This window comes from Nipponia nippon, unplaced genomic scaffold, assembly GCF_047370975.1.
Source record: "Nipponia nippon isolate SJK-2023a ecotype South Korea unplaced genomic scaffold, ASM4737097v1 scaffold_21, whole genome shotgun sequence".
NCBI classification, from domain to species: Eukaryota; Metazoa; Chordata; class Aves; order Pelecaniformes; family Threskiornithidae; genus Nipponia; species Nipponia nippon.
This window is the reverse complement of record NW_028262338.1, coordinates 794,478-821,230: the sequence shown is the minus strand read 5'-3', so window position 1 is coordinate 821,230 and position 26,753 is coordinate 794,478. Positions and strand designations below refer to the sequence as shown.

The window sequence follows — 26,753 nt, the reverse complement described above, 5'->3', positions numbered from 1 at the left end:
CCAATGCTCCTGCTTTTCAGGTGGCTGCACAAGGTGTCTCCCAGAAGACCTTGATGGCACCCTTGCACATCTCAGCTTGCCCAAGAATTTGGTGCTGCCTTTGTGGTTGAACTCTGATGTTGAAGGGTCCCTTGAAGATGAAGCAAGGAGAGATATCCTGGAGGTTTCTGAGGTGGTTAAGGATGTAATGTGAGAGACATCAGTTATTGCTCAGCCTCTAAGCCTTCTTTCTGGAGGAAGAAACATCTGGACGTAACAGGTCCTTTTGACATCTTCCAATCCATTATAGGCTGCATATCAGCGCAGAGGTGGCATCGGCCTGGATGATGGATGGTGTTTAGGTGATCAAAGGGGGACATCTTCCTATACTCATAGAGTCGGATCTGTCAGCTTCTTTCAATAGCATTGATCACATGTTGCTGCTGACGTTTTTTACGGGCAGTAAATGGGAGCAGAGAGGAGTGCGGTTGGTTTGGGGCACTGCCCCAAAATGTAAGAGTCGGGGCATGATTGCTCCTCAGGTCTAAGATGGTGGACCTGGGCAAAGAAGACCAATCCAAGCGGAGAAGGTGGCATTTGAGAGTCCTTTCTGCAAGGAAGGGTGTGCATGGCTCATGTCCCTGGCTCCCCTGTCAACAGTGTCTCAGTCAAGGCTCAGCTGCAGCAGCATTGCTGGGAAGAGGGGATGCAAAATGGGGGGGAAATGCCTTCTGGCAGGATCTCACAGTGGAGGGACCCACTATGTGCCTTTTCTCAGAGGCCTTGTGACCGTGGGAGGTGACAGAGCATCCTTTGTCTGCCAGACCATCTCAGCCTCACTCAGACTTTCTTGCCACCAAACAGGGTGCCAGCCTGGGCACTCAGCGGGGTGACCCAACCTGCCTCTGCAGGGACACAACAGACAATGGAGGTTTCCGTGCGGAGCCTCATAACCCTTAGGGTTGAACTCTGCTCTGAGGTTACTGTGCTTCTGGGGCTCCCAAGAGATTCACTTTTCCAGAGCATCCCCCCAGGTTGGTGTCCTCGCTGGCAAGGGGCTCTGCTCCCAGGGCTCCTGGTGGGCCAGCTCCCCCAAACTGGGCCCTGCTGTGGTGCAAAGGGTTCTCTGTAAAATGGGGATGGTCCCCTGCTTAGGCAACCCAGAGATCATCGCCTTCTCCTGTGCCCATGGACATGCTGGCTGCTGGCCCATGTACACCAACGTGTCCAGAGGGATGCTGCCGTGAACCAGGTCTTATGTTACAAGCTCCAGGCCATTGCTTCTCCATGGCCTTCAATAAAACACAAACGTTCTCAGAAGAGACTTACCATCATCCTCAGGAACCTAGATCCCCCCTGCCTGCTAAGGCTGCCTGCAGGAAAGGTATATGGGCAAGACCTGGGGTGCAGGCAGAATGGAGGTTGATGTGCTTGGCAGAAGGTGATGTCCTGGCTGCCATACTGGCAAGGAGGAGGCCAACACCATTTTCACAGTTGTTTCTCCACGGCTCCTGACTCAACATGTCCAGATTAGTTCTTGCCATAAGTAACTTTTGATATTTCCCAGGGAAATCACTTAACTTGCACGTCTTCATCTAAAATCACGGCTGCCCTGACCTATTGATGTTTGCTTGTTTGGGTGGACGGCTGCTGCAGGAAGAAGCAGTTTGGAAAGGCCCCTCCGGCCCTGCAGTCCCCGTGGTGGGGGCTTAAGAGGAGGGACCATGTCGAGCAGGTGTCCTGTCATCCCGGGTGCTGGGTCTGAAGGATCCTGTCTCACCACAGGACTGATGCTGGATTCCAGACAGTGACACAGGGCTGGCCAGGAGATGAAATGCTGGAGGACACGAGCAGAGCAGACTCCCTCTGAGTCTGGCTTGCTCTGCATTTTAGCTCCCACCTGAAGGGCAACCACCCTGGTCTGAGAACGGGTGTTTTCATGCCACTAGTGTCTTCCCAGACCCGGCTGCTGAGCAGCCGCTTGGGGTGAGCCAAAAATCTGCAGGCATTAGGAAAGCTCCGGTGTTAATGTGACCCAGGACCAGTGTCCCCTGCCTGTCTGTGCATCACAGCACTTGCCTGTCCCTCTCTCGTTGGCAGGGTTTGGGCAACGCTTCCGTAAACCCCCAGCAGCAGCAGATGTAGGCAGCAGGAGCCACCAGGAAAGGATCCGAGCCGTGCCGACATGCCCCAGCCCTGCGGCTGCCTGCCCTGCCTGCGCAGGCAGATGGCTTTTGCAGGGCGCTCCGGATGTTGGAGCGAGGCTATTTTGGACCACGTGGGCGTCTGAATTCCAGGCGAATCCCCGGCTCAAAAAAAAAAAAACCCAATGCCTGCCAGGGTCCCCGGAGGTGGAAACACTGCAGCTCGAGTGTCCTCGTGGCTCTCCTGCCGCCTGGCACGTAGGCGGGCCTGCAGCTACGCCTGCTCGCCCAGCAGCCCACATGGCCCCCGGCTCCACGGTGGAGAGCCATCGTGCCCACTCGCCCTTCTTCCAGCAAAGGCTGCTTGTCCAGGGCACCCGGATGGCCACGGTATCCTTTGACACCAGTGCAAGCAGCTCCTCAACCCCCAGAAAAGGATGATTTGGCTGTGTGTGTGTGTCTTGCCTTGCCTCCCTGCTGCAGGCTGGAGGGGGATGCTCGCCGGCCCCTGCGGCTCGCCATGCCATGCTCCCCCTGCTCTCGCCCGTGCAAGAGTGGGAGAGGGAGAGGGAAAACAGCTTCCTGCCCTTCTCCCAACCGCCGGCGCGGCGTCTGTTTGCTTTGAGGCCCAGGTCCCTCCTGCCAGGACATTCCCGGGCAGCGGCTGCTGCCGTTTGCAGAGAAGCCAGAGGGACAGCCTGGACTGTGCCTCCCCAGCTGCAAAGGCCAGCGCTGCACGCCTGCCCCTGCACCCGCGTCCTCCTCCCCGAGCCCCCTGGGGACCCAGGTTGGGCTCCCACGAGGGGCACGAACCAGCCAGAAATGCCGTGGGCAGCGAGGGCTCATGGCCACCGCCCAGCCCTTTCCAGGCTGGTCCCTGCCGAGTGGCTGCGGCACGTCCCCGGGAAGTGGGGCCAGTGTGAGCCGCTGCAGCCAGTGCCCGCCATGTGGGAGACAGCTGGGGTTAAAAATTAACACAGACAGAGCCTCAATTAATGGGCGGCAGGGGCCGGTGGAGGGCTACGTGCTGCTCGGGGCACCCCCTTCCCAGGACTCAAGGCTTTTGCAGCTGGGAAGGTGGGGATTCCCATGGCCCCCCAGCCGGGGCACAAGGGGGTGCTGAGTCCCCTGGGCTTGGCTGGGCACAGGCAGAGCCCCATGACCCCGGGGCAGCCTGTGGCAGCTGGCTGAGCATGATGGTGGGTTACTCCAACCCCAGGCGCGGTGGGCACGCTCTCGGAGTGTTGGCACCCAAAAAGTGCCAGCTGTTCCAGCTCTGCTTTCCAGCACCATCAGGGCCAAGGGGAGCAAACTGGTTTCTAAAAAAAATAAGGGGTTTGTGCCAGCCTGACCCCAGCTTGCTGGGGCAGGGGGTCTCCAGGCACAGCATTTGGAGGAGCTCATCTGGCTTCCCAGTGCTGGGTCCCAACAGGTTCCTCCATCCCGGCAGCTGAAGAAATCCAGCCCCCTCCCTGAAATCAGGGATGTCACCAAGGTCTGGGGCTCCTGGAGCAGCGTCTGGCCAGATTTGGGTCCCCTCCACCAGAAGACGCCCCACACCTGGCCTGGAGGAGGTGACAAGTGAGTGCCAGCTCTGTAACCCACTTGGATGGCAGCAGCCGGGCTGGGGGGGGTTTCAGTTGGGTATTTTGGAGCATGTTTGCACTCTGGAGGCTGTTGGGATGCGTCTCCTGCTCATGCAGCCTTGGCAGCCCTGCAGCTGCTATCCCGTAGTACCCTGCTGCCACCCGCGGGGGCCACGGACCTGCGTGACCCCCCCTCACCGCTGCAGGGTCAGGCCGCCCAGCATCATCTCCACGTCCTGTGTCCCCTCCCGAGTTATTCCCAGCCCCGTGCCTCCGCCTGGAGCTGGGCAGAGGTCCTGGATTCGCGCCCTGGCCAGGGAGGAGGCAGCGCAGACCCTGCTGTGGGAGCCTCATGCCCGGCATGGCGAAGATTTTGGCACTGGTTCTGGCAGGCAGAGACTGGAGGCTGCGCTACTGTTTGCAGGCGGGCTTTCCACCCTGTCCCCTTGTCATCTGTTCCTGCTCCCCTCTCCTTCCATCCCTGTCCCCTGCGGCCTCCATCCCCATTCCCCTTGCCCTCCATCCCTGTCTGCCTTGCCTTCCATCCCCTTTCCCATCATCCTCCATCCCTGTCTCCCTCATCCTCCATCCCTGTCTCCCTCATCCTCCATCCCTGTCCCATTTGCCCTCCCTTCTCATCCCTGTCATCCTCCACCCCTGGCCCCCTCACTCTCCAGCCCTGTCCCTGTTATCTTCCATTCCTGTCCCCCTTATCCTCCATCCTTGCACTCCTCGCCCTCCATCTCTGTCCCCTTTGCCCTCCATCCCCACCCCCCTGTCCCCCACAGCCCCCAGCACGCCAGGGGATAAGGGTCCAGTAGCAGGACGGAGGCTCACAGGCTGTGTCCCCAGGAGGACACCCTTGCCCCCGTGCCATGGGGATGTGCCAGCTTGAGGGCACTGGGCGACCCTGTCCTCCCTGGGGCTGGAGCATTGGGTGCTGGGCAGTGGGTACCAACTCAGGGATGCTGGGGAGCCTGAAAGTTTGCTGGGGAGCACTGGGCTGCAAGCAAGTGGAGCAAGTCCCTGCTTCACTCCGTGCCTCAGTTTCCCCTCTCTTAGAGGACTTCAGCCCTCAGTAAAGGCAATTTTCATTCATGTGAGTTTTCCACATATGCTGAACGATGAAATCCCGCTGTGGCCAGGAGAGGACCTTTGGTGGGCGGCAAGCTCCAGGCGCAATTGCTGCGGGCCCTGCCTTTGCAAGGGCGACATCAGTGCCCTGCATCTCATGGTGGCATCAGGGGGTCAGGGTGTGCTCAGGTCCTTAAAAATAGCAAAAAAAGGCCAAACGAAACTCCCTGGGTGAAGCCCACTGGGGTGAGAAGGTGTCGTATGCTGGGCAGCATCACTGGTGTCACCGCAGCTGGGCTGTGGCGGCTGGGGCGCGGTGCTAGCGGGATGCTGTGCCCTCACCTGCGTCACCGGTGCCACCCGCATCCCGCACACCTGGCATGAGGCTTTTCCGCTGCCTTTTTTGGGGGGCCGAGAGGCTGAATGGCGGAGGCAAGCAGGGGAGGAGTGCGCCGGGGAGGGCAAGCGGAGGAGCTGAGGGTGCTGAGCCGGGGCTGGCGGGGATCCCAGCTGGGGACCGGGCACAAGGGGTGCGCAGGAGGACAGGGCAGTGGCCCCCATAGCTGCCACCCAGGAGGGAGACTTTTGGGAAGCCAGAGCATCATCACAGCGCCCGCGTTTGAAAATCCCAGTCACTAAATATGCGAAAGGCGCATAATTAACAAAACGTGGATCAAATACAAACAGTGTATCCCTGTTGCTCCCCCCCCCCCCCCCCAATCTTAGATTTTTTTTGTTTCATTTCGAGGCAGGAGCAGGGTGGGAAGCGATTTCGCATTCCTGCGAAAAAAAAAATCAATGGCAACACAAACCCAGTTTCATTTTTGTCAGGGTTTCTGCTTTTGGGAGGTTTTGGGTATTTTGCTGGCAACCGAAAAGGCTGCAGGAATTGGGGGTGGTGGCTTTTTTTTTTGGGCTGTTTGTCCCTGGAAAGCTGCTCTCAGCTGAGGTGTGGGGGTTTAATGAATTTTTTAAACTTCCAATTTTTCAGTGCCGACCCCTCAAAGGGGAAAAAAAGAAATCTTCCCCCCCCCAGTAGCAAAAACCAACCCTGCCAAAAAGTTGAGCAGAAAACTTCTGGGCCAAGCATGTGTCCCCCCTGTAGGGGCCAAACCTCGCGGGGATTTGTCCCTCCCTCCAGGTGACTTACTGGTAGCATCAATTATTTGCCGTTTATTCAGGGGGATTTCAACTGATGCTGCACCTTGGGGACCGGCGAGGTCCCTCCTGGTGGCGATGGCAGGCTCAGGGCTCAGGGGCTCCGTGGTTGGGGTTCCTGACCCCCGGACCAAAGCAATGCTCCCTGTGGACCCTGGCGCGGCGGTGGGATGGGGGGGCTCTGCACCCCGGGGGCCCCCCCTTCTGCACCCCAGGCACTCAGGGGTCACCCTGGCTTCTGCGCCCCACTGCCAGCTGCACCCCACGGGGGGGGACAGAGGGATGGGGCACATGCTGGGGGCGTCCCATGGTGGGGGACAGAGGGATGGGGACCCCACAGAGGGGACAGAGGGATGGGGGCCACCTGCCGAGGTGAAGCTTCATGGGGTGGATGGGGGATGGAGGCGCACCCTGGGGTGACACCCCACAGGGGCAGATGGGACATGGGGGTGCGCAGGGGGGTAACATCCATGGAGGTGGATGGGACACAGGGGGGACACCATGGTGACACCCATGGGTGCAGCTGGGACACGGGGTGCATGGTGGGGTGAAACCCACGGGGGACAGGTGGGGCATGGGGTGTACAGGGGGGTGACACCCGTGGGGGTGGATGGGACACAGAGAGCACACCACAGTCACACCCCCCGGGGGCTGATGGGACATGGGGGGCACAGTGGGGTGACACCCATGGGTGCAGATGGGACACGGGGGGCACACTACAGTGGCATCCTGTGGGCGTGCGTGGGATGTAGAGTGCACAGCAGGGTGACACCCGTGGGGGTGGATGGAACATGGGGGGGGCACACCATGGTGACATCCTATGGATGCTGATAGGACATGGGGGGGCACCCGTGGGGGTGGCTAGGACCCCGTGGGGGGGCACACCACAGCGACACCCGTGGGGGACGGACAGCCCATGGGGGACACAGCGGGTTGACACCCATGCGGGCAAGCGAGACACGAGGGGCACACCGCGGTGACACCCGGGGAGGCGGCGGGGCCCGGCGGGGGGCACACCACGGTGACACCCGTGGGGGGCAGATAAGACACGGGAGTCACAGCAGGGCGAGACCCGTGGGGGGGCAGATGGGACACGGGGCGCACGCTCCGCCAACACCCGTGGGGGCGTGTGGCCACGGCGGGGCACGGGCGGGGGGCACCAGGACACGGCGCCGGGGGTCGGGCGGGGGTGTGCGGCGGGCGGCGCGCGCGTGGGGCGGCGGGGGGCGCGCGCGGAGCGGCGCGGCGCGGCGTGGCTAGGCGCGCGGGGCGGTTCGGTCCGGTCCGGGTTTTGCCGGCAGCCGCGGGCAGCGGCGGCGGCGGCGGCGGCGGCGGCGGCAGCGCCGTGCAGCGCGATTCGGGGGCTGTGCACTCCCAGAGCGAGCGGCGATGTGGAGGTGGGTGTGCGGCGGCGGCGGCGAGGCACCGTGCCCGCCTCGGCTCCCTTCTCCCCGGCGCCGGGCAGGTGCTGAACCTCCCCCCTCCCCTTCTCTCTTTCCCCAGCTCCCGGGCAGCCCCCGCCGCTCCCGGCAGCGCTGCCCGCAGCGGCGGCTCCCGGACCGCCGGTAGGTGCCGGCCCCCGGGGCCGCTCCGGCGGGCGGCGGCGGAGTTGGGGTGTGCGTGCGCGGGGGGTGGTGGTGGAGAAAGGGGAGAGGGGGAGAAGAAAAAGTTTGGCGGGGGGAGGCTGCGGCTCGCCCCGCTCCGCCCGGCGCCGTTACCGGGCTGCCCGCGGCGGCGGCGGCCGGGCGCGGAGCTGGCCGCCTGCCCGCCTGCCCGCGCCGGGGCCGGGCCGGTGCTGCCTGCGCGGCGCCCGAGCGGCCCCGCCGCTTCCCGGGGGGGGACGGCGGGGTAACGAGCAAAGTTTTTCTCGGTGCGGCTGAACCCCCCCGTCCCTCGTCCCCTTTGCGGGAGCCGGGGGGGGAGGGATTGGGGCGAGTCCCGTCCGCCCCCCCCCCCGCCGCCCCGGGGCCGCCGCGGCATCGCCCGGTGGTTTCCCGGGTGACAATGGTGGCGGCGGGGCCGGGGGGCGGCGGGGGCGGCAGCGCCGCGGCGCCGGAGAGAGGCGGCGAGCCCCGGGCAGCGGGCGGCGAGCGGGGCCGGCCGCTGCCACTCGCGGCGGGTCTCGCGGGGGGGGGGTGGGAGGGGGTCAGCGCCCCCCCCCCTCCCCCCGCCCCGGCGCCTGTGGCTTGCGGCGGCCCCGCCGCGCTCGGGTTCCCCGCGTGGGTTGGCTCCCGCCTCCCCCGGGGGTGCGCCCGGGTTTCAGCGGCAGTTTGGCTCCTCCACCGGTGACCGGCAGCGGGGCGGCCGTGGGAGCGGCGCTGCTCGCCATCGCCCAGCCATGTGCAACAACTAACCCAACTTTATTATCCACCACCCCCCCGCAAGTAATTCACCCCCCCGCCTCGCCGTCAGATGGGATTTGCAAACCTCCCGCTCCCCCCTACCTCCGGCGGGGAGGGCACCCAACACACCCCGAGACCCAAAGATCCAGCCGGATCGCAGTGTCCGCCGCCTAATATCCCTCGTACGCGCCCGGCACGGGTGCTGCCAGCCCCAAAGCCATCGTGGGTTTTGTGAATTGTGCCTGAACCCTGGGAATTAGAACTCTGCCAAACAGGCCCCACGATGGTGGTTTTTTTCCCTGTTATTTTTATTATTACTATTTTTTTTTCACCGCATCCCGCAACCGGCGACATCCTTCTTGCGGGCCCGTGTTTGCTTTGGGTCGGTTTATTCTTTGCTGGGATGATTGATTGGGGAGAGAAGGAGCGGGGGTGGGATGGGGATGGGGGGGGCAAAGCTCCGCCGCCCGCCCCGCTCCGCGTCCCACGCATAAACAAAGCTGCGCACACATCCTGCGATAACGGATCACATGTGTGCGCCGCGCCGTCGCCCCTGACCCCGGCCAGGCAACCTTTACCCCCCGCCGCCTGCTCCCTGCAAGCGACCCTGGGAAGGGGGTGGGGGTAAGATGAGGGGGGCTGACATGCTGCTGGGATGGTGGGGTTTGAGGCAGGATTTGGGGAAGGGGGGGGATGCACAAGCCTGGCTACCTGGGGTGCGGGGCCGAAGCCGGCGGAAGTTTTGTTTCTCTGGAAACGGGCCCTTGCTGTGTCAGCAGCCCCTTTGTGCCGCTTTGTCCGTTCCCCCCCCGGCCCCCTCGCCCAGCAGCGGGGCCGCACCTGGGGCTGCGGAGGGACGGACCCCCCCCCTCCACTCCCTGTCCCTTCGCTGCTCCCCGGGGAGCTGAGTCTCATCCCCCTCCCCGGGAGGGCAGCAGTGTTGAGAAGAGGAGGGGTCAGATGGGAAGGCGGGGGTTGGGGGGGGGGGAAGGTGGTGACCCCCCAAAGGTACCGCTCAGCAGGAGCGTTCGTAGGCATGGAAACCCTTCTCCGTCCATCTGTCTGTCCGTCTCTCCTTAAAATTTCTATCCGGAAAAGCTTTGCAGAACCATCTTCTTTAGCAGCACCCTCTGTTCCCAGCATCTGAACCCGACAGGGATGCCAGCTCTCGCCTCTCCGGAGGTGCCGGCAGCTCTTGCTACCGCATCGGATTCAAATCGGTCGCGGCGTCACGTGGGCCAAGCCTCGAACCCAAAAAGTGTCACCATGCGTGGTGGCTCTGGCTCCCGGCAGATACCCAGCGAAGGCCCGGCAAACCTGGCATGCTGGTACTGGCGTTGCCTCGACGATGCCACCCGGCAAGCTGGCAGATGTCGCGCCCTGACCTCGGGGCCGGCGTCGGGGTGTGTGTGGGGGGGGACACGATGACGGGACGATGGGGACGGGGACGCGCTGGCATGTGACAACAAAAGCAAAGTAACAAAGGACCCGCTGGTGGCGCTCAGAAGTTCATCCCGGCCCCCTGCCGCGGCCGTCCGGGGATTTGGTGGCCTTGTGGACAGGGTGGGGGTTTTGCCTGTTTGCTGGCCGCGGGGGTGCAGGCAGGGGTTTTTGGGGGGTGTTTGTGCCAGGGGCTGTGCATGCGTCCACCCCCCCCTGCCTCGGTGGGAAGAAGGCAGGAGGCGGCTGAGTCGTCCTTGACATGGATTTTGTGGCGGAGATGCAGGCAGCCGGCACCGCGCTGCCAGGCGCCTGCCTGCACCTCCTGCCCGTGGTGCGAGGTGGGCGGGCAGGGGAAGAGGGGCTCTGGGCACCGTGCCCCGAAATTCAGCTTGTCCCTCCTCTTCCTCCTCCTTGGCAAACGTGGGCGGTGGGGGAGATGCCGTGAGGGCACGGGGGGGGTGTTTTGGGGATCCCCCACCCTGGGGGTCCCTCGCCGACTGGCATCCCCTGGTGTCACTGAGGCCGTTCCAGGCTGGGGACAGGCAGGTGTCGGCGGGGCAGGTGCTGCTTCCCTGGAGCCTGGGGATGCTGCGGGACTTGGGGGTGGCGTCCCCTCCCCAAAATTGTCCCCTCTGCCAGATCTCCTGCTTGGGGGGCTGGGAGGAGGGCCGGATCCTGGGCGCTGGGCTCTCGCAGCCAGCATCCCCCTCGCACCTCCTGTCGTGGCCGTTCAAGGCTCAGCTGAGGCTGGATCTGGACCCAGCTGGTCCCGGACCCTCCATCTCCGTCCCCCCGCCCCAGCAGGGACATTCCCCGGGGTGGCGGGAGCGGGTGCCTCTGCTCCTCTGCATCTCCTCATGTCGCCGGTGCATTTGTTTTCCCAAACCCCGGCTGCAGGAGCAACCTCTTGATTAAGTGTATTAATAGTTAAACTTTCAGCTCATAGCTTAAACTCACCAGACCACGAAAAGCTCCCTCCTTTACTCATGCTCTGTTGCTCAACTAAAATATTGCACTCAAAGGGTTGGGTTTTTTTTTCTTTTCCCCTTCTTTTCCCCTGACTCGACTTTGACTCCTGGGAGCGTGGGGGGTCTTGCAGGGCTCCCCGCCTGGGGGGGACCCCCAGTTGTCCTCACAGCCACCCCTCTGTGATGAGCCCAGGCAGAGAGGTTGGGGGGGGGGCTCACCTGGCCTGGTGTCCCCCCAGTGAATGGGGCTCTTGAAGCCCAGCCAGGCCAGGGAGGAGGATGGGAACCACCACCCCGGGGAAGTGGTGGCCTCCTGGCCTGGTGGGGACACAGGGACAGGTTGCAGTGGCTGGGGATGGGATGGAGCTGCTGGTGTGTGGGATTGGCTGTTTTCCTGCCAGGCAGGCGATGGGGCAGGAGGAGTGGTGAGAGGTTCAGCCATGCCAAGTGCCAAGGTCCTGCAACTGGGTGAGGACAACCCCCAGTCCCAGCACAGCCTGGGGACAGGGGGGTTGGGAGCAGCCCTGCGGAGAAGGACTGGGGAATACTGGTGGGTGACAGATGGGACATGAGCCGGCGTTGTGCACTGGCAGCCCAGAAAATCAACCGTATCCCGGGCTGCATCACCAACAGCGTGGCCAGCAGGTCAAGGAGGGGATGCTCCTCTGCTCCACTCTGGTGAGACCCCCCTGAGGCACTGCATCCAGCTCTGGGGTCCCCAGCACAAGCCAGACATGGACCTGTGAGAGCGGGTCCAGAGGAGGGCCACCAAAATGGTCAGAGGGCTGGAACAGCTCTGCTATGGAGAGAGGCTGAGAAAGTTGGGGTTGTTCAGCCTGGAGAAGAGACAGCTCTGGGGAGACCTTATTGCAGCCTTTCAATACTTAAAGGGGGCTTATAAGAAAGATGGAGAGAGACTTTTCTCCAGGGCCTGTAGTGACAGGACAAGGGGCAATGGTTTTAAACTGAAAGAGGGTAGGTTTAGATTGGACATAGGGAAGAAATGTTTTACGATGAGGGTGGTGAGACACTGGAATAGGTTTCCCAGTGAAGTTGTGGATGCCCCATCAATGGAAGTGTTCAAGATCATGTTGGACGGGGCTTTGAGCAACCTGGTCTAGTGGAAGGTGTCCCTGCCCATGGCAGGAGAGTTGGACTGGATGGTCTTTGGAGGTCCCTTCCAACCCAAACCATTCTCTGATTTGATGAAGGGGAGCAGTGGCATAGGATGGGCAGGAGGGAAGAGCAAGGGAGTGACTGGAGGAGGAACCACCTCTGGGAAGAACCAGCCAGGAAAGCCTGCGTCCAGACCAGTGGGGAGGAAATGTGTGGGTTTGTTCCTGCTCAGGAGTGGCTCTGCCATGGGGAATGGGGCAGGATCAGGCCTGCAGGAGACTTTGCCTTCACCAGAGGGATCTGCCCTGGTTGGGAGGTGGGCTGTGACTCCTCGTGCTGGGGAAGCTGCCGGGTGAGCATCAGGACATGGGAGCGAGGAGCAACCTGCATCCCCATCCATGCCCCGTGTCCCTTGGGGTGCTCACAGTGTTGGAGCCCTGGGAGAGCTCCAGGGAGAGCCAGACAGCAGGACAATGTGACCCCAATGAGTGGCTGAGGGTGACCTGCGGGTCCCATCACCTTTGGGAGAGTCCAAAGGGCGTGTTTTGCCCTTGCCAATGGCCCTCGGACGACTGAAGACCAGGGTCGAAAGAAGCTTTTGGGTCCATCAGCATCTCGGTGCCGATGGTGTGACCGTGCCATGGAGCAGGTCCTTGTCCTGCCCGATATTCTCTCCTTTCGGGGCACTGCAGGACTGCGGGGGCACTGATAGTGTCTTTGGAGTGGTTTCATCCTAGCTTGCAAGCAGGTGGAGGGCACTGATGGTCTGAGATGACAGCCCTCGCTGCACATGGGTGGCAGCCAGTAATTATGTGAATAAAAGGGGTGTGTGTATGTGTGTATATATATATTTTTATATATATATATATATATATATATATATATATATATATAAGGTCACAAGGTTTTCAGGAGGCTGCCTTGGTGTCTCTGGTTTCCACCCATCCGTCGTTATGACATGGAAAAGGGACTTGATTAATGGCCCTGCTGTGTCCACCTTGTGAAGGCTTGGCTCCTAAGCCATGGTCTTCCCTTGGGATTTGTGGGTCCGGGTCTATGTCCTTGTACTTGAACAGTGTCACTTGTACCAAAGCATCTTCCATTGCCTGAACTTGGATATCCTCTGTGCTGGGAGGATGAGGACCCATCACCTCCATAGAGTGATGCCTATGGTGTGGAGGCCCAGGCGTGTGAAGGTACGTGTTGGCCTCGACCCTGGAACTGATGGCAAAGAAAGAAAATGCCATTTTCTGATATTCCAAGGAGGATGTGCTTTTCCATCTCCACTCTCCTGGCTCAGAGAGGTGGGAGCTGGAAAAGGGCTTAGGTCACTGGCTCTGCCCCATGTCAACGTTGTGATACACTTCTTCAGCAGCAGCACAATGTGTATGATGGATGGGACCTGCACCATGGTGTGAGACATAGCCTGTCATTTCTGGGTCACTTCTGAGATGGCCTTCGTCCCAAGGGTCTGATTGTCACCTTCATGGCACCAGACACTGGGTGGTGGCAGGGCTGGGGAACAGTGCTGTCCTGGTTCCACAGGCTGCGAGCTGCTTCTGGGTGAATCCAGTGGGTTCTGGGTGGCTGCTGCCACCCATGAGACCCCAGCTGACCCTGGCATACCTTTGCTCAGCACTTGTTGGGCTTCCTGGGGATGGCCCAGGCTTGAGTGAGGGTTGGGTTTGTGTTCTGGTATGATGAGATAGGGCGTGGTCACCTCCAGTGTCCTCTCGTGCTCCTGTCTCTGGTCATCTCAGTTTGCTGGTGGTTGCGCGCTGTTGGAAGGCAGCCCTGGTCTTGGCTGTGGCTGTGGCTTGATGGATGTTTCATTTTTGGCTTTGCAAACCTGCCTTGAGTTCATGCCTCTGCTCTAGCTCTTCATAGGGATATCTGGGCAATATCCATCTCCTATGGTCTTCCTTATGAGAGTCTTCAGCTGTGCCCAAACGAGCAACACAGCTCCACCTGCTCAGACCCCAGGTCGTCTCTTGATGTCTCCAAGGGTCCTGGGGTCATCAGTTCTCACTTACTTTTGTTGGGACTCGCCCATGTGGCTTTGGTGCCTCTTTCTTTGCCTCAGAGGCTGGCTGAGAAAAGCAGTTTGGCCTCCAGGTCTGAGTCTCGAGTCTCTCACTTGAACATCCTGAAGGCTGAGGGGTTCTCACTTGAACATGCCAACCCTGAAGGGTCCCAAGCATTTGCAGATCCAGGTGCTCTCAGCTCTGCTGCCTCTGTGCCCCATAGGCTCTTCTGTGCTGCACCCGCTTGCTGCTTGGAGGCAAGTTCTGGCTCTCCAGCCTTTCCTGGAGCTGGAGCGTGGCCAGGGAGGACCATTCATGCCTAAGGAGCGTTGATGTCTTGGGGATGGCTCGAGATGCTTCGACGCTGGGTGCAAAGCCCGATGGAGGGAGGTCTACACCCGTAGGAGGTGCAGACCAGCACTCTGCCCTTTCCTTTGCAAGAGTCTGTCTTTGGGTTTGGGTCCAGGTCAACGGAGGACAAATGAACTGTGCCCGCAGATGTTGCTTGGAGGCTGTGTGGGGTCTTGCCTCATTTCATAGACTCAAAGAGTGAGTTTAGAAGGGACCTTCAAAGATCATCTAGTCCAACCAACCCCTCAGAAGATCTAGGGACACTAGATCAGGTTCTTCAAAACCCCGTCCAACCTGACTTTGAACAATTCCAATGATGACAAATCTACAACTCCTCTGGGCAACCTGTTCCAGTGTCTCACCACCCTCACCTTCAGCCAGGGTGGCTGAACCTGGGGCTGCAAGTGCCGGGCTGGGTTGTTCTTCCCCACCTTCCCATCCTGCATCTGTGTCATGTTCAGCTGGGATCACAGCAGGGAGGTAGATCCCAGGCACCCATTGCTCCCGGGTTCCCCATGGCCTCTCTCTGTTCCTGCACCCCACTACCTGCTGGGGACTTTTCCCCCAGTTCCCGCAGCACGTAGGAGTGAGCGGCCGAGGATCGCTGGCTTGGGGAGCGCTCCTCTTGCCCTCTGCTTTACCTTCTGCATCTTGCTAATCTGATGACCGGAGGTATGCGAAGCATTTCAAATATGGCCTCGTTAGCTGGCTCCGGACAGAGCACGCAAGAGGCGTTTCTTCACACTCCTATTCCAGCCGACTGTTGCTGTTCCCTCCTCCCACAGGCATCCTACTGCTGTTTGCCCTGCGCTGGCTGGGATCAGCATGGCCAGTCGAGCCCGTCCTGCCTGGCCATGGGTCGGATGCGTCCCTTTGCAGGTCGGCTCTCAGCTGTGCTGGCAGCTGTGGGCGGGCGTTGGGTCCCATGGCGATTTGAGAACATCGTTGGGTGCATGAGCGAGAGACGAGTGCATGCTGATGCTGGGGAGCGGGATGTCCCCTCTGCCCACAGCCTTGGCGGGTGCCCAGGCCTCCTGCAGCACGCCCAGCCTGCTGGAAAGACCTGGAGGGGCAGCCCAGGGCATGCATGATGGGTGGCCATGGCGGGGGGGGAGTCCTAGGAAGCCCCCTGGGAGCAAGAGGCTTTCTGAAAGGCACTGGGGTGGGGCATGTGGGATGGTGGGTGCTGGCTCCCGTGGGAAGCACCCAGCATAGGGAGGGGACTTGGCAGGGAGTGTGGTGCAGCTCTGGGCACAGGAGAGGGGGGACCCTGGGATCCCCAGGGAATAGGTGCTCCCCAAGGGGCCTGCAGCCCGTCTCTGGATGGCTCTCCAGGGTGGTTCTCGTGGTGCTGTGCCCGTGAGGGTGCTGTGGCACCCACGTCGGGGTCCTGTGCCTCTGCCTGACCCACCCCCCTGGGATGGTGAGCAGAGCATCCTGTCTGTCTGTCCATCCGTGTCTGTCTGTGCCTCCCCATCCACTCTGTGCCCCGGTGCATGTCACCAAATTGGCACGCTGAGCTGCCCACTGAAAGGGGCCCCATTGCCAACAGTGCTGCCGTGCTTCCACCTGGCTGGGCCGCCTGCCTGCAGTGCCAGTGCTCGCGGGGACCCTCCACTTTGGATGTCCCCAACATCCCCTGCCTTGCTGCGGCAGCGTGAGCCTGGCAGCGTCTCCCTGCTTCTCTGAAGGAGCTATTTAAAGCTGGGGCAGGGGGAGAAAAATAAATGTAGAAGATGAAGTTGATGAGGGTGGCTCCGGCCGCCCTTGGGGACAGCTGGCCCAGTGTCGGCGTCCCTGGGGAGGGGATGCCATGGCCTGGCACAGCCTGGCACAGCCCAGGCAGGGCTGGGAGCCGGACGCCAGGCGTTTGCACTTTAATGCATCAGGACAGCTTGCAAATTCCAGCCTGGCGCGGCAAGGTGCCGGCTGCGGTTGAGCGTGCGCTGTCTCGCGGCCGAGAGGGCCGTGCTGCCATAACCGGTTAGCTTGCCAGCTGCCAGCAGGGTGCAAGGGCTGGTGGGGGGCTGGGGGCTGGGGCAGAGCTGCGGGCACCCCCTGCCTCCCCCTGTGCTGGGGGGGACTCTGCACAGCCCCTCGCTACAGCAGAGGTGGGAGGCAGCCCCGGTACGGTGGTGGCACAGGAGGAGGTTGGCCTGAGAAGGGCAGATCTGTAGGGACCCTTGTCCCCCCATCTGCAGAGACCCCTGTCCCACCATCTGCAGAGACCCCCTGTTCCCCTGTCCCCTCCTGTCTGCAAGGACCCCTCTCCCACCCTTCTGCAGGGACCTCTGTCCCCTCCTTCTGCAGGGAACCCTGACCCCTCCTCCGCCCCTCATCTGCCCCCCTTGTCCCCCTTCTACAGAGCCCCCTGCTCCCTCATCTGTAGGGACCTCTGTCCCCCCTTCTGCAGGGACCCCTGTCCCCTTTCTGCAGAAACCCCTGTCCTCCCATCTTCAGAGCTCCATGCTTCCCCCTGTCTTCAGGCATCCCTGTCCCCCACTTCTGCAGGATGTCTTCAGGCATCCCCCCCGCCCCATCCCTCTATCTTGAGAGCCCTGTGTCCCCGCCATCTACAAGGACCCCTGTCCCCCCCATCCACAGGAACCCTTGTCCCCCTGTCTGCAGACCCCCTGTCCCCACCATCGGCAGAGGCCCGGGGTGATTCCTGAACGTGTCCCCCAGCACCAGTGATGACCTGGAGGCGGTTCAAGGGCAGCGTGTCCAGCAGGCTGGGGCCTGGCAGTGGGGGATGCTCCTGGGGGTCCTCGTGTACCTCGGCTGTGGGGGCGTGCAAACTGGTGGCGGATGGTTTTCCACCGAATCCTTTCTAAGAGGTGGTTTCTCATCCTTTCCCTAAATATTTCCAGGCTTTTCCTCCATCGCCTGGCATGCCCACATTTCCCCGCCACCACCTCACCTCCCTTCTCCCCATTCTCACATTCGAGTTCGTTAAATAAAAACGCCTTTAAAAACACGTATTGGCCACCCCACTGAGAAAAAATGGTGTCACCTTGAGCGCTAAACCTGCGGTGCCCAGGGGCCTCGGTGCACACTCGCCGGGCTCTGGGTGCTCCCCGGCCCCGCTCCGGCCGGGAGCAGCTGGTGGTTGCTGCATCTTGGGCCAGCAGAGGATGGGGCTTTTTTCCTTTGCGAAGGCGTTGGGGGATTAGTGAGAGGATTAGTAAATATGACCCCAGGTAAAGATTAAGACCCCCCCAAAAAAATGGAAAAAAGGTGTGGTTTTTTCCCTCAATGCTGATGCACCGTGAAGATTAAAACAGAATGAATTCATGCTGCAGCCAGTGGTTTGTTTAGGGGTGGGTGGGTGGCAGGGAGGGATGGGGGGATGGGGCAGTGATGGGGGCTGTGTCTGCGGGTCCAGAGATGCCAGAGCTGGGGGGGAATGGGGGACCTGGGGTGCCAGTGGCTGGTCCCCGGGGGCCAGGCTGCCTGTGGCTGGTGCTGGCTGCAGGCAGCCACAACCAGCAGCAGGTTACGGGGAGGGGATTTTAGGGGGGATGACATATTGATAACCACTGCCAGCCTAATCCTGGAAATAACTGGCACTGGGCTGCAGGATGGCGGCTTCACCAGCTTGTCCCAAAGGCCAGTAGCTCAACAAACAGGGCTGGGAAACACCTCTGGCAGTGGGGAATAATTCCGCCCCGCCGGCCTGCGGCTGCCCCTGTTAGAGGTGGGACGTGCTCTTGTCCCACCCGAGCTCCCCAGGCTGCAGCCAGCAAACCATCCCACCATGTGGCTGCCTCCGAGGATAACGGGGGACCTGGTGCTGAATATTCAGGTGATAAAACTCCTTGCCTTTGGCCAGGCCCTCCTTCCTCGGTGGCTCTGGGGCCATGGGGCCAGGGAGGGTCCTGGCAGAGCCCCAACAATCTTGGCTTCTCTGGTGATGATGGGATGAAGTGCTGGGAAGGGGGGACAAGGGGGTCCCCACCACACTGGGGACATGTCCCTTCCCGCAGCCAAGAGATAGGATACTGGACGACACCACCTATAACATTTGCACCTGGACAGCTGGGCGGGGACCAACTTCCCTGCCATGGTGCTCCTGTGTCCCTTTGGTGATGGAGGGGGTAGATGCTGAGACTGGGGGCAAAGGAAATTGGGGAGATCCCCTCTGGGCTGTCCAGCCTTTCTGAAGGACCGTGCGACCAGTATGAGTACTGGGAGGAAACTGGAGTGGCTGTCTCTGGGGAGGGTGGGCAGCGGTGACCCCGGCGCAGCCATGTCCTCGTCCCTTCTCCTCCCTGTCCGCCCAGGGCAGGGCTGGCCCCGGGGGAATTCCTCTCCTGGGAGCCCGGACCATTCCCTCGGTCCATGGGTGCTCTGGGAGGTGAAGCGGAGCTGGCCCTGCTTTGGGCACATCCTGGCAGGGTTGACCCCTCCGTTGGGGCTGAGACTTTTTGGGAGGCTGAGCACTGGCTCGGTGGTCAAGCACAGTTTTGGGGGTCTGGGCACCGTCTTGGAGGTCAAACACAGTTTTAGGGGGCTGAGCACCGGCTTGGAGGTCAACCATCATTTTAGGGGGCTAAGGACCAGCTTGGGGGTTGAGCACCATTTTGGGGGACTGAACACTGGCTTGGGGTCAAGCAGTGGTTTGGGCTGTTGAGCACTGGGTTGGGAGGCTGAGCACTGTTTTGATGGGCTGAGCACCGGCTTCGGGGTCAAGCACTGTTTCAGAGGGCTGAGCACCTGCATGGGGGTCGAGCACCATTTTAGGGGGCTGAGTACCAGCTTGGGGATCAAGCACTGTTTCGGGGGACTGAACACCAGTTTGGAGTCTGAGCACTGTCTCGGGGGTTGAGCACCATTTTGGGGGGCTGAGCAGCAGCTCAATGGTTGAGCACTGGTTCAGAGGGCTGAGCACTGGCTCAGGGGTCGAGTGCTGGTTTGGGGGTTGAACACCATCTCAGGGGGCTGAGCACCATCTCAGGGGTCAAGCACTCATCCAGGAGGCTGAGCACCTGCTCAGGGGTTCAGTGCTGACTTGGCGGGGGCTTGGGAGTTGAGCGCCATTTTGGGAAGCTGAGCACTAGTTTGGGAATCGAGCACTGGTTTGGGGGGCTGAGTACCATTTCAGGGGGCTGAGCACTGGCTTGGGGGTTGAGCAAGGGTTTGGGGGGGCTAAGCGCTGGTTCTGGGGTCGAGGCCCAGTTTGAGGGGCTGAGCACCAGCTTGGTGGTCAAGCGCTGGCTCGAGGGGCTGAGCACTGTCTCCGCAGCTGGGTAGGCAGATACTACATTGAGGTGATGTGGGCAGGTCCGGCCACCGCTCGCTCGGGCGTTTCACAGCCTGTGGGGTTGGATCCAGCAGTGGTGAAGACCAACAGGCAGCTGGGGGCTGGATCCTTCCTGAGAGTTCTGGGGGGGGGGGTTCCTGCTGGGAATGTGCTCCTGCCTTGCACCCTGTGCTGTGAGGCTGGGGGCTGGTGGTGCTGGGGGGTGTTGTTCCTGCTCCTTCTTTGCTCCCTTTCCTCCTCTGTGCGCACTCGTACCGGGGTGGCCACGGGATGGGGAGTAGCACAAAAAACCGAATCTGGGTCCCTTTGCTGGCACCAAGTGGGTGGGTGCAGCGGAGGTCTTCCAGAGGTCTCCCCACTGCCTCCTGCCCATGGGGGTTCAGTTGTCCGGCTGCTCTCCTGCCAGGCTGCCGTGGGGCATCCCAGGCCAGACAGGCAGGACAGGCAGGGATGGCAGGTACCCTGGGCAATGACAGGGTACCAAGAGCATCCCTCTGAGTATTCCCCAGGGAGCTCGGGTGCAGTGGGGTGTGCTGGCAAGCCCTCGCCTGGCCAACTCCATGCTGGAGCCCGAGCCTGCTCTCCCAGTGATCCCGGCAGCCATCACCAGCCAGGAACCGAATCCACCAGGACCTTTTCCGGGAGCAGAGGTGCCCCTTGAGCCAGTACCCATGCCTGTGCCATGGTGCTGGTGTGTGAGGGGGTGTGTGCGTGGGTGCGGGGAGCACCGTCCCCTTCCTGCTGAGCTGCTGCTGTTGGAGAGGGGAGAACCATGCGGTCCCCTTCCCCAGGGGTCTGCAGGTCCATGGTGGCGTGAAGAGGCAGTGAAGAGGAGCCTGAGGTGTCTCCCAGCCCCAGGGCAAGGAAGGGCATGAGCCCACTTTTTTTTACTTCATGGGTCACGTTGAATCCTGGCAGTCCTGGCCATCCTGGGGACCCATCTGTCACCCTGCCTGCGCCTGGGATGGCAGCAGCTGCACCTTCCCCTCCACCCCGGGGGAGGCCAGGGGATGAAAGCAGGGCTTTTTCCTGGGGCCAGGGCCGTGCTGTGTCCCAGGGCTTGTCCCTCATGCTGTCCCTGCCGCAGCACCTACTCTGGTAGTGCTGTTGGTCTCCTCGTGGCGTTTCCTTTCTTTCCATGGGAGGCAGGCCTTCTCCTTCTTGGGGATGCCCCCTCGCCACCTGAGGGGTGGGGGACAGATCCAGGGCAGGAGGAGGATGCCTGCATCTCCATGCCCAGTGTCTGCATCGCCAGTGCTCCCTGCCATGGGGCCAGGCTCTCTCTACGTCCCCCAGTGGAGACTGTGCCAGTGCTGTGTCCCCATGGGCTTTCTGGGACATGGTGGCACTGGGAGCCGGGCAGGGTGTGATGACGGTAGAAGGTCCCCTCGTAGGAGAAGAAGGAGTGATGCCGCTGGGAACACTGGTCTCGCCGAGTCCCATTGTGAAGGACAAAATCCTGCTCTTCCACCCACTGTCTGGCTTTGCCCTGGGGCGCTGCTGCTGGCTGTGTCCCCAGCTGCCCCCAAAAAGCTCTCCCGGGGTGTGACTATGGGGTGAGGAGCCAGGGGTCTCCCTATGCCCATCCCAAACTTGCTCAGGGACCCCATCCTGGAGCTGGAGTCAGTGCCCTGGAGTGGGGAGCAGCTCCTGGGTCCCTCAGGTGCGGGTGCACCCCACCTGGCCCTGCTGCCCCTGAGCACCCAGCATCATTTATTTATTGGGTGGAAATAAAAGCAATTAAGGAGAAACTTGGAAGTATGGGGTTGGAGAAGGGCCCAGGGCTGCCTGTGGAGTTTGAAGGTGTGGGCAGGTGCCAGGGGGGCAGAGGCTGTCACTGGAGCGTGGGCAGACACCACACAACGTGGCTGGCTTTTTTGCTGGACATGGCAAAACCTGTTTTGTCCCTGTCCCCCACCATGTGCACTCGGGGGACAGGGACAAAAGAATAAATGATGCTGGGTAGCATGAAAACCTGAATCTGTGTCCCTTAGTGTGGGCACATCCCAGCCCTTCCCTGCCTCAGTTTCCCTCCAGTAGCAGAGTTATGCCAGGGGTCTCCCTACTGCCTCCTGCCCATGGGGGTTTGGTTGTCCGGCCACTCTCCTGCCGGGCTGCTGTGGGGCATCCCAGGCCAGACAGGCAGGGCAGGCAGGGATGGGAAGGAATGTGGTGCCCCACGGCAGGGTGGCTGGTACCCTGGGCGATGCCGGGATGCCGAGAGCATCCCTCTGAGTATTCCCCTGGGAGCTTGGCTGTATGTATGTGCAGGGGCTGGGTGCTCCAAAAGTGCCCTGTGCCCTCAGGGCTGAGACTGGTCCAAACTCATCTCATAGGTGAAAATACCCGCAAGGCAAGGAGGATGCTTGGGCGCGTCCCTGCCCAGCTCTCCTTCAGCTCCATCCCGGCTATGGGGGCTGCCTTGCTCTGGAGGGACCCTCCAGCGGGAGCCCCCAGTCAGGCTTTGTGCTGGGGGGGCTGCAACGCGTAGGAAATCACGTGGGTCGGGGACCTGGGGCTTTACGGGAAGGGAGGGTCGAGGCGAGGGGCGGAGGGACCTGTGCTGGGCAGCTCCCATCCTGCCCGGGGTCAGCTCGGCCAATATTAAGCTCAGGATTGGGCCCCCAAACCAGCTGCCCCGCGGCAGCTTCCCAGCAGGCGCGGGGCGAAGGGCAGCAAGGGGGGGATGACAAGCCGCCATCCCTCCCCGGAGCAGATGGTCCCTCGGCAGCAAGCTGCCCCTTCCGCATCGATTACCCAGGCTGGCCGTTTAACGATTGCTTTCCGGGGTTAATTAAACTCTCCTCGCCGAGGGCTGCTGTGCAGCAGGGCCCTACCTGCCTGCCGCCCCGGTAGACCCCCCAGAAAAGGGGGGGACGAGCCTGTCGCTGGAGCTGGGGTTTGCTTCCAAGCCAAGCCTCGTCCTTAGTATTCGTCCTGGAGTGCGGCGGTGGTGCCAGGAGGATCGCTGCCGCCAGCTGCTCTTCTCTCTAGGGCATCTGGAGCAAGGTCAGCTGCGGAGCCGGGCTGCATCCTGCTCCCTGGGCAGCCTGGGGTGCCAGAGGAGAGGCTGGCTGGCGTCTTCCTCACTGAACACTGTTTTTTTTAGAAACAGTCCCCACTACCTTGCTCCCGTAGGGTTTGGGCTGTGACTGACCGCATCTCTATTTGCAATGATTTTGGAGAAAGGCGTCAAATATTTGGCAGCCAGATGGTGACTGTGGAGCAGCGTGGTTTGCAGAGCAGGTCGCCAGCCCTGCAATTGTTGGGAGTTGCTGCTTCTTGCATATCTAAATGTGCCCTTTCAGTGGGCGCTCTCGGTTGAAACTGCCATCTTTTGCCTCATTGTCAACCTCAGCGAGGTTACGCATCGTTTGCTGACTCACAGCCTCCTGCTCTAATTACTCGGCTCGACTCCCTCCCCGGAGCCACCCAGCCAGCCCCGGCACATTGTTACCCACGGCCGGGCCATGCTGCTTGCTGGGGGAGGGGGGGGGGGGCGGCGCTGGAGCCGGGGCACCCTGTGCAAACCCCCTGCTTGCACCCGTCATTGCTCTGTCTCCAAGCGTGGCTGAAAGCTGCTCTCATGGTCGCCTGCTCTGGCATCCCACTGCTTGCACTCCCCCAGGATGGTTTTGGGTGCTGGCAGGGCAAGCGCATGGTGTTGCCCAATCCACTGTTCAGGCGTGATGCCGGCGGGCTTCAGGGCTGGCTGCCTCGCCAGGCATGCCCCTAGATATCGCCCCGTGGAGGGATGCTCGCTGCCACGCGCACCCTCTGGGCTTCCTGCAAGTATCCTGGGTGCACAGCCCCCCCGGGGTGAGCGGGAGCCTGGCCTCCCCCGTCGGTGGCAGTGCTGGCTGGGACGAGCTGTGCACTAAACCCGTTAGCTGAGCCTCTTTGATCCCCATCTGATATGATCAGCCTGCTGGTAAGCTCTCAGCCGGGCCCAGCGTGATTTCCAGTGTCACAGCGATTCGAACAGACGCCGCAATTACTGCTGGGGTCGGGCTGGTCCCGCTCCTGGTCCTGCTCCTCTGCGCTGGCTGGGGCTCCTGTCCGCCCAGAAACAAAGTTGCAAAGGAAAGCACCAGCTCTGGCCTTAATTTTTTATTTATTTATTTATTTTTAAAATATTCCCCTATCCCGGGCTTGCCATCACAGTGTTGTGCCGGTGGGAAGAGCCTGCTCTCCGCTCCAGCATCTTGTTTCTCAGAGGCTTGCATCTTCTAAGGAGAGGGGACCCAAATCCACCCATCCCAGCAAGTCAGATGGGTGCAGGGGCTCAAGTTGGCTTTAATTAATTTAATTTTTGTCTCCCCTTGCGTTCGGGCGGTAATATTGGGGCAGAAACAACATCCCTGCAAATCCATCTTGCTAACGGAGGTGAAACCAAGCCGGGTAATCTGGTGGTAACAACAGCGCTCCAAGCCAGGTAATGCAGTCGCGCTCACCTTGGAAGGGGAGATATTTTATTTATTTATATATCAAGAAAAAACCCCATATATGTGTTTGCACAGGCTTCTGTCTGTCACAGAATGGTACAACCACGCATCTTATCTCGTAAAGCCATATTTTGGCCCTTTTTTTTCCCCCAAGAAAGTGAATTTTAAGCACCGGGAGACAGTGATGGTTTCTTTGGAGCTGTTACGATCTGCCATGTACAATAAATCCGTCTTAGTTTGTGGATTATTGGCCCAATAGACCGTAACAGCTCTGTCAGCCTCTCCTGGTGTGCTGTGTCCGGCAAGCTCAGCCTTCTGTGGGTTTTCCTTTATTTTTTTTATTTTTTAGCAGAAATTTCCTAAGGATTTTTCCTTGCCGTGTGCATGTACAGCAGCTGATATGTAAATCACAGGAGCTCACTTACATGCCCAGGTTTTTTGGTTTTTTTGCCTTTTTTTTATATATTTCCCCTCTGAAAATACCTGAAGGCACAAACCTACACACCGGAGCCCAAGCCCCCAAAATATGATGAAGCAGGAAGGCAGAGCTGTCCCTGCTGGAGCGTGGCAGGCTGGTGAGGGGCTGCCTCGGCAGCACAGGTCCGGCTTGTCTGGTATGGGGTGTTGCTGCTTTCCAGCAGGATTTTCCCTGGATGGCCCTGCTGCTGCTGGCCGTTGTTCCTGGTCCCCTGTGCTTGATCCAAACCTGGAAAAACAGGATTTCCCGGGGATGGCGTGGGATGGTGTGCTGGCCCCTCTGTCCTCACTGGGCAGGGTGCTGGGTGGCACATGCTTCTGTCACCCCCAGCCTGAGTTTGAGGGGGGTCTGAGCCCCCAGGAGAAGGCTGAACCTGCAGCTGGTCCTGCCCTGATCCTGCCCCAATGCCAGGCACCTCCTGGTCCTGCTGCATGGGCTCCGCATGGCCCTGGGTGATGCAGTGGGATGAGATGTGGGGTGAAATGTGAGGTGCAGGCATGGGGCAAGATATGGGACACAGGCATGGGGTGAGCAGTAGAGGGTGGGCGCAGGATGCCAGTGTGGGGTGCAGGGGTGAGGCATGGGGTGCAGGTCAGGCATGGGGTGCAGGTACAAGGCGCAGGCATGGGGTGCAGGATTGGGGTGCTGGTGCAGGGTGCAGACGCAGGTACAGGCATGGGGGTGTGGACGCTGGCACAGGCAGGACCAGGCATGCTGGCTTGCCCTCTGCCGCCGGCTTTCCTGCGTCCCACTCCTTACCTGAGCCGTTCCTCTCTTCCCTGGTACCTGTGGGCTCTGCTCTCCCCTGGGGGTGCCAGGGGCCAGTGGCATGGGGTGGGGGGGATGAGATCTACTGTAGGGATGGGGCAGCTGGGGGGGACACGCATCTGCTTTTGTCCTTGAGGCCAAGCAAGGGACACCTGCCTGGAGGAGGGTGCATGGGATTTAGGAAGGGGTGGGAACGGGGCTGAGCGCTCAGCACTGTCAGCAATAGCCCAGCTGGGATGGGGCTGGCGGGTGGCCCCTGCCGTGCCAGGGACGGCTGGTGTCAGTGGTGCCACGGGGGGCTGCCGGCCAGCGGCGCCTTTAAGTCCCCCAAGCCCCTGTGCTGGGGGAGCTGCTCTGGTCCCAGCAGCTCCATAAGCCCATTAAGAGCTCAGGGGGCCTTACCCCTCAGGGGTCTGCAGGAGAGACTTGCACTAGTTCAGGTTAAACCCCTTGAGCCGAAGTGGGGCCGCCCACTGCGGGGACACGAGGATGTCCGCACCCATCCTCTGGAGATGCCCATCCTGAATTCCCCGCAGGTGCCAGCCGCTTCCCTTGGTCGCAAGAGATGGTGAGGGCTGCAGCCCTGGGAGCGCCCTGGTGCAGGGTTTTGGCTTTGATGCATCATTAAAATGCATAGTTGGGGTAAAGAATTACCTCTTTCTCTGCAAAATCCTTAAGGAGGATGTTCCTCCTCCTGGTACCAAGGTTCGCCTTCACATCATGTAGGAGAATGGTGTGGGGAGGCCACGTGGGTCCATCCAGGCTACACAAGGATGGGGAAGCCACCCTGGTCAAGGGGAACCTGGTCAGGAAGTGCTGGGGAATTTTTTTCTACTCTTAACCTGGACGTGCCCCATATCAAATGTGTCAAAAGCTATCAAAGGAGGAAAAAAAAACGCCAAGTATGGCTCTTTGTGAAGCCCTTGGGGTGGTAATGCTCCTTCCTCTGTTTTGTGAGCGCAGTGTTCTCCCCACCCTGCCCTCAGTCATGCCTTGGGTTTGCCGACCACTCGCCAGAGGAAGGCATTGCGGACAGTCCTTAAAATACCAGCAGCTCATCCTAGCTGCAGGGATGAGTTTCTTTTTGTCCAATCCACCGCCTGCTCCCTGCCCAGCTTGCCCCCACAGCCCCTGCTTGTTCCTCAGGCTCCCTTTGGGCTCTGCTACCATGGAGCAAGTCACCATGGGCAAGGTGTGTGAGTCTGTGGCGTGGTGGTCCCGGTGTGGTGGTCCCAGCATGGGGAAGAGGGAGGAGGAGATGGAGCAGGCTGGAGAAAACAGCAGATGGAGGAGGATGTCCATCATGGAAGCTGAGAGCGGGCGGTGGGGATGTCAACCTTGTGGGTTGGTGCCCTGTGCTCTGGAGGCCCCACTCCTCCCATCTCGGGGGCTTGCTAGTGCTGTGGCAGGAGGACCCACCCAGAGATGGAGATGTGGGTGTTGGGTTCCAGGAGGGCCTGGGATCAAACCCTTCTGCATGGGTGAAGGAAGGCTGTTCTCTTGGGGGTGGGGGTGGGGCGTCACCAATAGAGGTGGTGCCAGGTCCTTGGGAAGAGGCTGGGAGCTCTGAACCCACCCTGCGCTGGCTGGGGAAGGGGTGGACCACCACGTGGC

The 26,753-nt window shown here is 60.9% G+C and overlaps 1 protein-coding gene across 4 annotated transcripts in view; it reads left to right on the top strand.

Annotated features, from left to right (window-relative positions):
* Nucleotides 1–7,204: 7,204 nt before the first annotated feature.
* Nucleotides 7,205–26,753, top strand: part of CXXC5 (CXXC finger protein 5) — a 39,177-nt gene continuing 19,628 nt past the window's right edge. For 3 of the 4 annotated variants that reach the window (XR_015705323.1, XM_087760212.1, XM_087760209.1), the window contains exon 1: nucleotides 7,205–7,338. The gene's annotated coding sequence lies outside the window, so the exon portion shown is untranslated. The other variant, XM_087760210.1, reaches the window with a different exon arrangement.